The sequence below is a fragment of the Syngnathus scovelli genome, unplaced genomic scaffold, assembly GCF_024217435.2.
Source record: "Syngnathus scovelli strain Florida unplaced genomic scaffold, RoL_Ssco_1.2 HiC_scaffold_30, whole genome shotgun sequence".
Lineage (NCBI taxonomy): Eukaryota > Metazoa > Chordata > Actinopteri > Syngnathiformes > Syngnathidae > Syngnathus > Syngnathus scovelli.
In genome coordinates, this window is record NW_026061392.1 from 477,107 (window position 1) to 487,116 (window position 10,010).

Here is a 10,010-nt window from a genome sequence, read left to right on the forward strand (position 1 = left end):
TGGACCTGCAGCGGATGCTGCAAACCTCTTCCCAGAGGGCAGCAGGGAGAACAGTCCATGGTGGGGGTGTGATGGGTCATTGATGATGTTACGGGCACGGGACATGCAGCGCTGAGATGAAATGTCCTGAATGGAGGGAAGAGGAGCCCCTATGATCCTCTCTGCTGTCCTCACCACTCTCCTCACGTTCTTCCAATCGGAGGCGGTGCAGCCTCCACACCACACAGAGAGACAGCTTGTCAGAATGCTCTCTATGGTGCTCCTGTAGAACGTCCTCATGATGGGTGGGGGCAGGTGGGCTCTCCTCATCCTCCGCAGGAAGTACAAGCGCTTCTGTGCCCTCTTGACCAGTGCCGTAGTGTTCATAGTCCAGGTGAGGTCTTCTGTGATGTGGACCCCCAGGAATTTGGTGCTGCTGACCACCTCCACAGCTGAGCTGTTGATGATCAGTGGAGCGTGGTGAGGCTGTTTTTTCCTGAAGTCGACGATGATCTCCTTCATCTTCTCCTCATTCAGGATCAGGCTGTTTTCTCTGCACCAGCCCACCAGCTGCTCCACCTCCTCTCTGTAGTCCAGGTCGTTGTTGTCTCTGATGAGCCCCACCACCGTTGTGTCGTCTGCTGACTTCACGATGTGATTGGTGGTGAACCTGAGGACGCAGTCGTGTGTCATCAGGGTGCACAGCAGGGGGCTCAGGACGCAGCCCTGAAGGGAGCCTGTGCTGAGGGTGATGACATCAGAAGTGTTCTGTCCGACCCGGACTGACTGAGGTCTGTTGGTGAGGAAGTCTAGCAGCCAGTTGCGAAGGGGGGTGTTGAAGCCCAGGTGTTCCAATTTTCCTACCAGATGCTGTGGGATGATGGTGTTAAACGCTGAGCTGAAGTCCAGGAACAGCCTCCGCACATGGGTGTTCTTCTCCTCCAGGTGAGCCAGGCTCAGGTGAAGAACGGAGGAGATGGCTTCCTGAGTGGAGCGGTTTTGCCGGTCGGCAAACTGGAACGGGTCAAATAATAGGGGGAGTCTGGAAACGATGTGACCTTTAAGCAGCCTTTCGAAGCACTTCATCATAACCGGAGTCAGTGCAACAGGCCGGTAATCATTAAATGAGGTGATTTGAGGTTTCTTCGGCACCGGAATGATGGAGGCAGTCTTAAAGCACGCCGGCACTGTGGCTTGGCCCAGCGAGGTGTTAAAAATGTCTGTGATGACCCCAGCCAGATGACTTGCACATTCCCTGAACACACGCCCAGGAATGTTGTCCGGGCCAGGGGCCTTACAGGGGTTGACTCTCCTCAGGGTCTTCAACACATCGGCGGAGTCAAGGCAGAGTACCTCCTCTTCCTGATGGGGGACAGTTTTAACTGCTGGAGTGCCGTTTAGTGCCTCGAACCTCCCAAAGAAGTTATTTAGACCATTTAGAAAGTCAGCATCAACTACACCCACCGGGGGGGGGGAGGGTGAGTTGTCGTCTGTAATCGCCCGTATGCCTTGCCACATACTCCTGATGTTTTTGACGTCGTGGAAACGATCCTGAAATTTTCGACTGCGGCCTCGCTTCGCTATCCTGATGGCACGGTTCAAGTTGGCTCTCGCTGTCCTCAGTGTCTCCTTGTCGCCAGACTTGAAGGCAGAGTTCCGCGCTCGTAGCGTTTGACGTACCTCCTCAGTCATCCAGGGTCGTTGGTTGCCCCGGGTGATGATATTCTTAGTGGTGCTGACGTCCTCGGTGCATTTGTTGATGTAGGCTGACACAGTCATGGCACACGCATGTCTAATCTACATCGGGAAAACTGGGAGGGAGGGAGGCAGGCAGGGAGGCAGGCAGTGTCTGTCTGTTGAGGTTTTCACCTTGTTCTTCTCCTGCTGAAGTTCTAACTGGACGTCCATCAGTTTGGTTCTCAGCTCGTCATTGGCGGCCTGAAGGGCGTCCGTTCGCTCCGCCTTGGCCCGCCCTGCCGGAGCTCGTTTGGACATCTCTTACTCGAGTCTCGCCCGGTCGTCAGTCAGAGATCACAACATTTGTACCTGGAGAGCACAAACGCAGCGCTGTTTTCCACTGGCTTCGAACTCAACTTCAATCGGTACCGTAACTTACAACATCATAAACATAGAACTAGCTTGACTTATTCATTGAATAAATGCATTTGGTTCTTCAAAACTGCATCACGCAACATAGCGTGACCGAGACGGCCGTTATCCACCTGCGTGAAGTTATTTGGTGAAATGAATGAGATGTTTAAGACACCATCGTTCTGTCTCTATGTAGATGAAGGGAAATAATCGATTGCTGAAGGTCCAAAGGTGTTGTGATAAACAAATAAACATATTAGTGATTAGTGACATATTTGTGATAGACATATTAGGCAGGATAATCACATATGTTAACGTGACTGCCCACACTGTATTTATTTATGGTTATTTGTTAAATCGAGTACTGTTAGACATGAAATAGGAAGTGTTTAACATAAATGGAAGACGAAAGGGGTACTCACCATTGTAGCTCCTGCTGGTCAATGATACGAGCCTCTTCTTGCAGTGGAAAACATACAGCCAACAAACACCGTGGAACCTAAAGGAATGAAATTAAACATTAACATTTAGCCTCAACCAACATTCACAGATACAACGCAACGCAAACTACACAAACGTAAATCTTTTTAAACACAATGAGTTGTACTTACCGTGTACGCTCTAGACGGTCCACTTGCAAGCAGAAAATAAAGATATTTCTGTTGATAATCGTCGTGTTTGTATCCGGTGTCTCGCTCAAGGCCATTGCGCCCACAGATTTGAATTTTGGCGAGAGTTCAGCCTATTGACGTCATTTCCGCGGTGTAATACCCGCATATCTGAAACGGCAAAGTTAAGAGTAGAGTTAAATAAAGTTTTTAGTCAACGCAATAATTTACAACCGTTGACCAGTCGAAATAATCGTCGAAATTTGGCGTCTGTGGCTGGAAGCAGACGCCGAGTTCGACATTCCTCCCAAACGCCACACTCCCTCGCTTTTCAGGGCTAAAAAAAAACAGTTGTAATTACCTTGTACGCTCTAGACGGTCAAGTTGCAAGCTGAAAACAAAAATATTTGCCTTGTAAGTCATCGTGTTACTAACCGCTGTGTCTTGTTTGCCAGAATTGCCGCTTTCCTACTTCCTGTTGCAAGCCACGCCCACGGATTATAATTTTGCCGTGAGTTCCGCCTATTGACGTCATGTCCGCGTGACATGACTGCGACGTAATATTATCTAAAACTGTTTGTGCGGTATTGTGTTGTTCTGTGCGGTATTGTGTTATTCTGTGCGGCGTCGTGTTGTTCTGTGCGGCGTCGTGTTGTTCAGTGCGACGTTGTGTTGTTCAGTGCGGCATGGTGTTGTTCAGCGCGGCATGGTGTTGTTCAGTGCGGCATGGTGTTGTTCAGTGCGGCATGGTGTTGTTCAGTGCGGCATGGTGTTGTTCAGTGCGGCATAATGTTGTTCAGTGCGGCATGGTGTTGTTCAGTGCGGCATGGTGTTGTTCAGTGCGGCATGGTGTTGTTCAGTGCGGCATAATGTTGTTCAGTAAGCCATAATGTTGTTCAGTGCGGCATGGTGTTGTTCAGTGCGGGATGGTGTTGTTCAGTGCAGGATGGTGTTGTTCAGTGCGGCATGGTGTTGTTCAATGCGGCATGGTGTTGTTCAGTGCGGGATGGTGTTGTTCAGTGCAGGATGGTGTTGTTCAGTGCGGCATGGTGTTGTTCAATGCGGCATGGTGTTGTTCAGTGCGGCATGGTGTTGTTCAGTGCGGCATGGTGTTGTTCAGTGCGGAATGGTGTTGTTCAGTGCGGCATGGTGTATTTCAGTGTGGGATGGTGTTGTTCAATGCGGGATTGTGTTGTACAGTACGGGGTGGTGTTGTTCAGTGCAGGATGGTGTTGTTCAGTGCAGGATGGTGTTGTTCAGTGCGGCATGGTGTTGTTCAATGCAGGATCGTGTTGTTCAGTGCAGCATGGTGTTGTTCAGTGCAGCATGGTGTTGTTCAGTGCGGCATGGTGTTGTTCAATGCGGCATGGTGTTGTTCAGTGCGGGATGGTGTTGTTCAGTGCGGCATGGTGTTTTTCAGTGCGGCATAATGTTGTTCAGTGCAGCATGGTGTTGTTCAGTGCGGCATGGTGTTGTTCAGTGCGACATAATGTTGTTCAGTGCGGCATAATGTTGTTCAGTGCGGCATGGTGTTGTTCAGTGCGGCATGGTGTTGTTCAGTGCGGCATGGTGTTGTTCAGTGCGGCATGGTGTTGTTCAGTGCAGGATGGTGTTGTTCAGTGCAGGATGGTGTTGTTCAATGCGGCATGGTGTTGTTCAGTGCGGGATGGTGTTGTTCAGTGCAGGATGGTGTTGTTCAGTGCGGCATGGTGTTGTTCAGTGCGGAATGGTGTTGTTCAGTGCGGCATGGTGTTGTTCAGTGCGGCATGGTGTTGTTCAGTGCAGGATGGTGTTGTTCAATGCGGGATGGTGTTGTTCAGTGCGGGATGGTGTTGTTCAGTGCAGGATGGTGTTGTTCAGTGCGGCATGGTGTTGTTCAATGCGGCATGGTGTTGTTCAGTGCAGGATGGTGTTGTTCAGTGCGGCATGGTGTTGTTCAATGCGGCATGGTGTTGTTCAATGCGGCATGGTGTTGTTCAGTGCGGCATGGTGTTGTTCAGTGCGGCATGGTGTTGTTCAGTGCAGCGTAATGTTGTTCAGTGCGGCATGGTGTTGTTCAGTGCAGCGTAATGTTGTTCAGTGCGGCATGGTGTTGTTCAGTGCGGGATGGTGTTGTTCAGTGCGGCATGGTGTTGCTCAGTGCGGCATGGTGTTGTTCAGTGCGGGATGGTGTTGTTCAGTGCGGCATGGTGTTGTTCAGTGCGGCATGGTGTTGTTCAGTGCGGCATGGTGTTGTTCAGTGCGGCATGGTGTTGTTCAGTGCGGCATAATGTTGTTCAGTGCGCCATAATGTTGTTCAGTGCGGCATGGTGTTGTTCAGTGCGGGATGGTGTTGTTCAGTGCAGGATGGTGTTGTTCAGTGCGGCATGGTGTTGTTCAATGCGGGATCGTGTTGTTCAGTGCGGCATGGTGTTGTTCAGTGCGGCATGGTGTTGTTCAGTGCGGCATGGTGTTGTTCAGTGCGGCATGGTGTTGTTCAGTGCGGCATAATGTTGTTCAGTGCGGCATAATGTTGTTCAGTGCGGCATAATGTTGTTCAGTGCGGCATAATGTTGTTCAGTGCGGCATAATGTTGTTCAGTGCGGCATAATGTTGTTCAGTGCGGGATGGTGTTGTTCATTGCGGCATGGTGTTGTTCAGTGCGGCATGGTGTTGTTCAGTGCGGCATGGTGTTGTTCAGTGCGGGATGGTGTTGTTCAGTGCAGGATGGTGTTGTTCAGTGCGGCATGGTGTTGTTCAATGCGGCATGGTGTTGTTCAGTTCGGGATGGTGTTGTTCAGTGCGGCATGGTGTTGTTCAGTGCGGCATGGTGTTGTTCAGTGCGGCATAATGTTTTTCAGTGCGGCATGTTGTTGTTCAGTGCGGCATGGTGTTGTTCAGTGCGGCATAATGTTGTTCAGTGCGGCATGGTGTTGTTCAGTGCGGAATGGTGTTGTTCAGTGCGGCATGGTGTTGTTCAGTGCGGCATGGTGTTGTTCAGTGCGGCATGGTGTTGTTCAGTGCGGCATGGTGTTGTTCAGTGCGGCATGGTGTTGTTCAGTGCGGGATGGTGTTCAGTGCGGGATCGTGTTGTTCAGTGCGGCATGGTGTTGTTCAGTGCGGCATGGTGTTGTTCAGTGCGGCATGGTGTTGTTTAGTGCGGCATGGTGTTGTTCATTTCGGCATAATGTTGTTCAGTGCGGCATAATGTTGTTTAGTGCGGCATGGTGTTGTTCAGTGCGGGATGGTGTTGTTCAGTGCGTTATAATGTTGTTCAGTGCGGCATGGTGTTGTTCAGTGCGGCATGGTGTTGTTCAGTGCGGCATGGTGTTGTTCAGTGCGGCATAATGTTGTTCAGTGCGGCATAATGTTGTTCAGTGCGGGATGGTGTTGTTCAGTGCGGGATGGTGTTGTTCAGTGCGGCATGGTGTTCAATGCGGAATGGTGTTGTTCAGTGCAGGATGGTGTTGTTCAGTGCGGCATGGTGTTGTTCAGTGCGGCATAATGTTGTTCAGTGCGGCATGGTGTTGTTCAGTGCGGCATGGTGTTGTTCAGTGCGGCATGGTGTTGTTCAGTGCGGCATGGTGTTGTTCAGTGCGGCATGGTGTTGTTCAGTGCGGCATGGTGTTGTTCAGTGCGGCATGGTGTTGTTCAGTGCGGCATAATGTTCAGTGCGGCATAATGTTGTTCAGTGCGGCATAATGTTGTTCAGTGCGGCATGGTGTTGTTCAGTGCGGGATGGTGTTGTTCAGTGCGGGATGGTGTTGTTCAGTGCGGCATGGTGTTGTTCAGTGCGGCATGGTGTTGTTCAGTGCGGCATGGTGTTGTTCAGTGCGGCATGGTGTTGTTCAGTGCGGCATGGTGTTGTTCAGTGCGGGATGGTGTTCAATGCGGGATCGTGTTGTTCAGTGCGGCATGGTGTTGTTCAGTGCGGCATGGTGTTGTTCAGTGCGGCATGGTGTTGTTTAGTGCGGCATGGTGTTGTTCATTTCGGCATAATGTTGTTCAGTGCGGCATAATGTTGTTTAGTGCGGCATGGTGTTGTTCAGTGCGGGATGGTGTTGTTCAGTGCGTTATAATGTTGTTCAGTGCGGCATGGTGTTGTTCAGTGCGGCATGGTGTTGTTCAGTGCGGCATGGTGTTGTTCAGTGCGGCATAATGTTGTTCAGTGCGGCATAATGTTGTTCAGTGCGGGATGGTGTTGTTCAGTGCGGGATGGTGTTGTTCAGTGCGGCATGGTGTTCAATGCGGAATGGTGTTGTTCAGTGCAGGATGGTGTTGTTCAGTGCGGCATGGTGTTGTTCAGTGCGGCATAATGTTGTTCAGTGCGGCATGGTGTTGTTCAGTGCGGCATGGTGTTGTTCAGTGCGGCATGGTGTTGTTCAGTGCGGCATGGTGTTGTTCAGTGCGGCATGGTGTTGTTCAGTGCGGCATGGTGTTGTTCAGTGCGGCATGGTGTTGTTCAGTGCGGCATAATGTTCAGTGCGGCATAATGTTGTTCAGTGCGGCATAATGTTGTTCAGTGCGGCATGGTGTTGTTCAGTGCGGGATGGTGTTGTTCAGTGCGGGATGGTGTTGTTCAGTGCAGGATGGTGTTGTTCAGTGCGGCATGGTGTCTTTCAGTGCGGCATGGTGTCGTTCAGTGCGGCATGGTGTCTTTCAGTGCGGCATGGTGTCGTTCAGTGAGGCATGGTGTTGTTCAGTGCGGCATGGTGTTGTTTAGTGCGGCATGGTGTTGTTCAGTGCGGGATGGTGTTGTTCAGTGTGGCATGGTGTTCAGTGCGGCATGGTGTTGTTCAGTGCGGTATCGTGTTGTTCAGTGCGGTATCGTGTTTCTCAGTGCGGTATCGTGTTGTTCAGTGCAGTATCGTTGTGTTGTTCGTATTGTGTTGTGTTGTTCGTAATGTGTTGTGTTGTTCGTATTGTGTTGTGTTGTTCGTATTGTGTTGTGTTGTTCGTATTGTGTTGTGTTGTTCATATTGTGTTGTTCATATTGTGTTGAGTTGTTCGTATTGTGTTGTGTTGTTCGTATTGTGTTGCCTTTAACACTTAGCCTCTAACACTTAGCCTCTAACACTTAGCCTCTAGCATCTAGAAGGTAAATAAATAGGAAGGAAGGACTCACCGGTGACGTCTTCGCCCACGTCCAAGCGTTGTACTTTGTATTTTCATCCTTCTGACAGTGGAAAACATAGCCAACAAACACCGTGGAACCTAAACGAATGAAAGAAAACTATCATTTGGCCACAACCAACATTCACAGATACAACACAATGTGATGTGCGGGGTTGAGGTTAAAGGTTGAGTGAAGGGCCCTCGTTTTAAACTACTTTTTTGAAAAGGATTGGGAACAAGTAAGACGTATTTAATTTATTTAATGGGAAGTAGTAAGAGCTATTGAATTTAATCTATGTATTATATTCTATTGTATTGTATTCTGTTGTATTCTTTTGGATTGTATTCACACTAACCCCACAAAAACTCGCCTCTGGCGCCTAGCCTCTGGCACTTAGCCTCTAACACTTAGCCTTTAACACTTAGCCTTTAACACTTAGCCTTTAACACTTAGCCTTTAACACTTAGCCTTTAACACTTAGCCTAGAAGGTGAATAAATAGGGTTAAAGGTTGAGTGAAGGGCCCTCGTTTTAAACTACTGTTTTGAAAAGGAGTGGGAACAAGTAAGACGTATTTAATTTATTTAATGGGAAGTAGTAAGACTTATTAAATTTATTTAATCTACTTTTCTTCCCAGGCAAAATTTGATGTGCTGCAATTCCAAATTTCCAAAGTGAATGAAGGAATGAAGTCCTTTAAATTATGATTTTGTATAAATACTAGGCATTAACACAAAATCAACGGCACAAAATGGGCAGACTTTACTTGTTTGAAAAGGACTGGTTACAAGACAGACTTTTTTAATTTATTTAATGGGAAGAAGACTTAGTTTAATTGATCTATTTTTGTTCCCTGGCAAAATTCGATTTGCTGCAATTCCAAATTTCCAAAGTGAATGAAGGCAAGAAGTCGTTTAAATTATGATTTTGTTTAAATACTAGGCATGGACACAAAATCTACGGCACAAAATGGGCAGACTTTACTTGTTTGAAGAGGACTGGTTACAAGACAGACTTTTCTGATTTATTTATTGGGAAGAAGACTTATTTAGTTTATATAATCTATTTTTGTTCCCTGGCAAAATTGGATTTGCTGAAACTGTATTTTGCCAAATCTTGCCTTGAGACCTGATAGGAAGTATTAAACGCTTAGTTAAATCAATACAAGTTGGTAGTAAGAGCGAGTAATGTTGGTTGAACCGATGAATGAAGGTTGAAAGCAATTTAAATTATGACTTTGTATAAATACTAGATATTAACAGAACATCTACTGCGCGAAATGGGCAGAGTTTACTTGTTTGAGAAGGAGTGGCTTATTCAAAACTAAGATTTATTTAATCTGTTTGTTCCCAGGCAAAATTGGATGTGATGCAATTCCAAATTTCACCACATGACGGTGCCCAATTTCGACTTCATAGGACATATTAAACACTTAGCTTGTTATTATGTTCAAGGTAATCAGATTTGTTTATTATTCTAATGGCCTCTTCAAAACTATTCTGGATTACTACTTTGGATCTATTCTACATTACTTGGCAACAACATACTCTGTAACAGATTAGGCAGTATAATCATATATGTTAACTTGAGAGTGCCCACACTCAATCTACTTATTGTGATGTGTTAAATCAATTACTGTTAGACATTATTTGTCTGATAATCTACCAAATCTTTGAATTGAAGAATTTGTGATTTAATTAATAGCTTGTTGTTATGTTCAGGGTAATCAGACTTGTATATAATTCTAATGGCCTTCTTTTGAAAACTATTCTGAATTACAACTTTGGATCTTATATTACTTTGCAACAATCTACTCGGTGACAGATTAGGCAGTATAATCACATATGTTAACTTCAGTGCCCACACTGTATTTATTTATGGTTATTTGTTAAATCAAGTACTGTTAGACATGAAATAGGAAGTGTTTAACATAAATGTTATGGCTACTCACCATTGTAGCTCGCTCCTGGTCAATGATACGAGCCTCTTCTTGCAGTGGAAAACTTGCAGCCAACAAACACCGTGGAACCTAAAGGAATGAAATTAAACATTAACATTTCGCCTCGACCAATTTTCACACGTACAACGCAACGCGGCTACACTTCTGCTATTACAAACGTAAATCTCCTTAAACACAATGAGTGTTACTTACCGTGTACGCTCTAGACGGTCCAGTTGCAAGCAGAAAATAAAGATATTTCTGTTGATAATCGTCGCTGCTCAGTGGCTCACGGCCAT

General features: G+C 47.1%; 2 long non-coding RNA genes across 2 annotated transcripts; both read right to left on the minus strand.

Annotated features, from left to right (window-relative positions):
* Positions 1 to 1,535: 1,535 nt before the first annotated feature.
* On the minus strand, positions 1,536 to 2,570 carry LOC137840001 (uncharacterized). The gene is made up of 3 exons (XR_011086388.1): positions 2,493 to 2,570; positions 1,849 to 2,025; positions 1,536 to 1,745 (listed from the first exon to the last, which is right to left on the minus strand). It is a non-coding gene; the product is annotated as an uncharacterized lncRNA (long non-coding RNA).
* A 117-nt stretch (positions 2,571 to 2,687) lies between these two features.
* Positions 2,688 to 9,802, minus strand: LOC137839993 (uncharacterized). The gene is made up of 3 exons (XR_011086380.1): positions 9,724 to 9,802; positions 7,783 to 7,871; positions 2,688 to 3,015 (listed from the first exon to the last, which is right to left on the minus strand). It is a non-coding gene; the product is annotated as an uncharacterized lncRNA (long non-coding RNA).
* Positions 9,803 to 10,010: the final 208 nt, after the last annotated feature.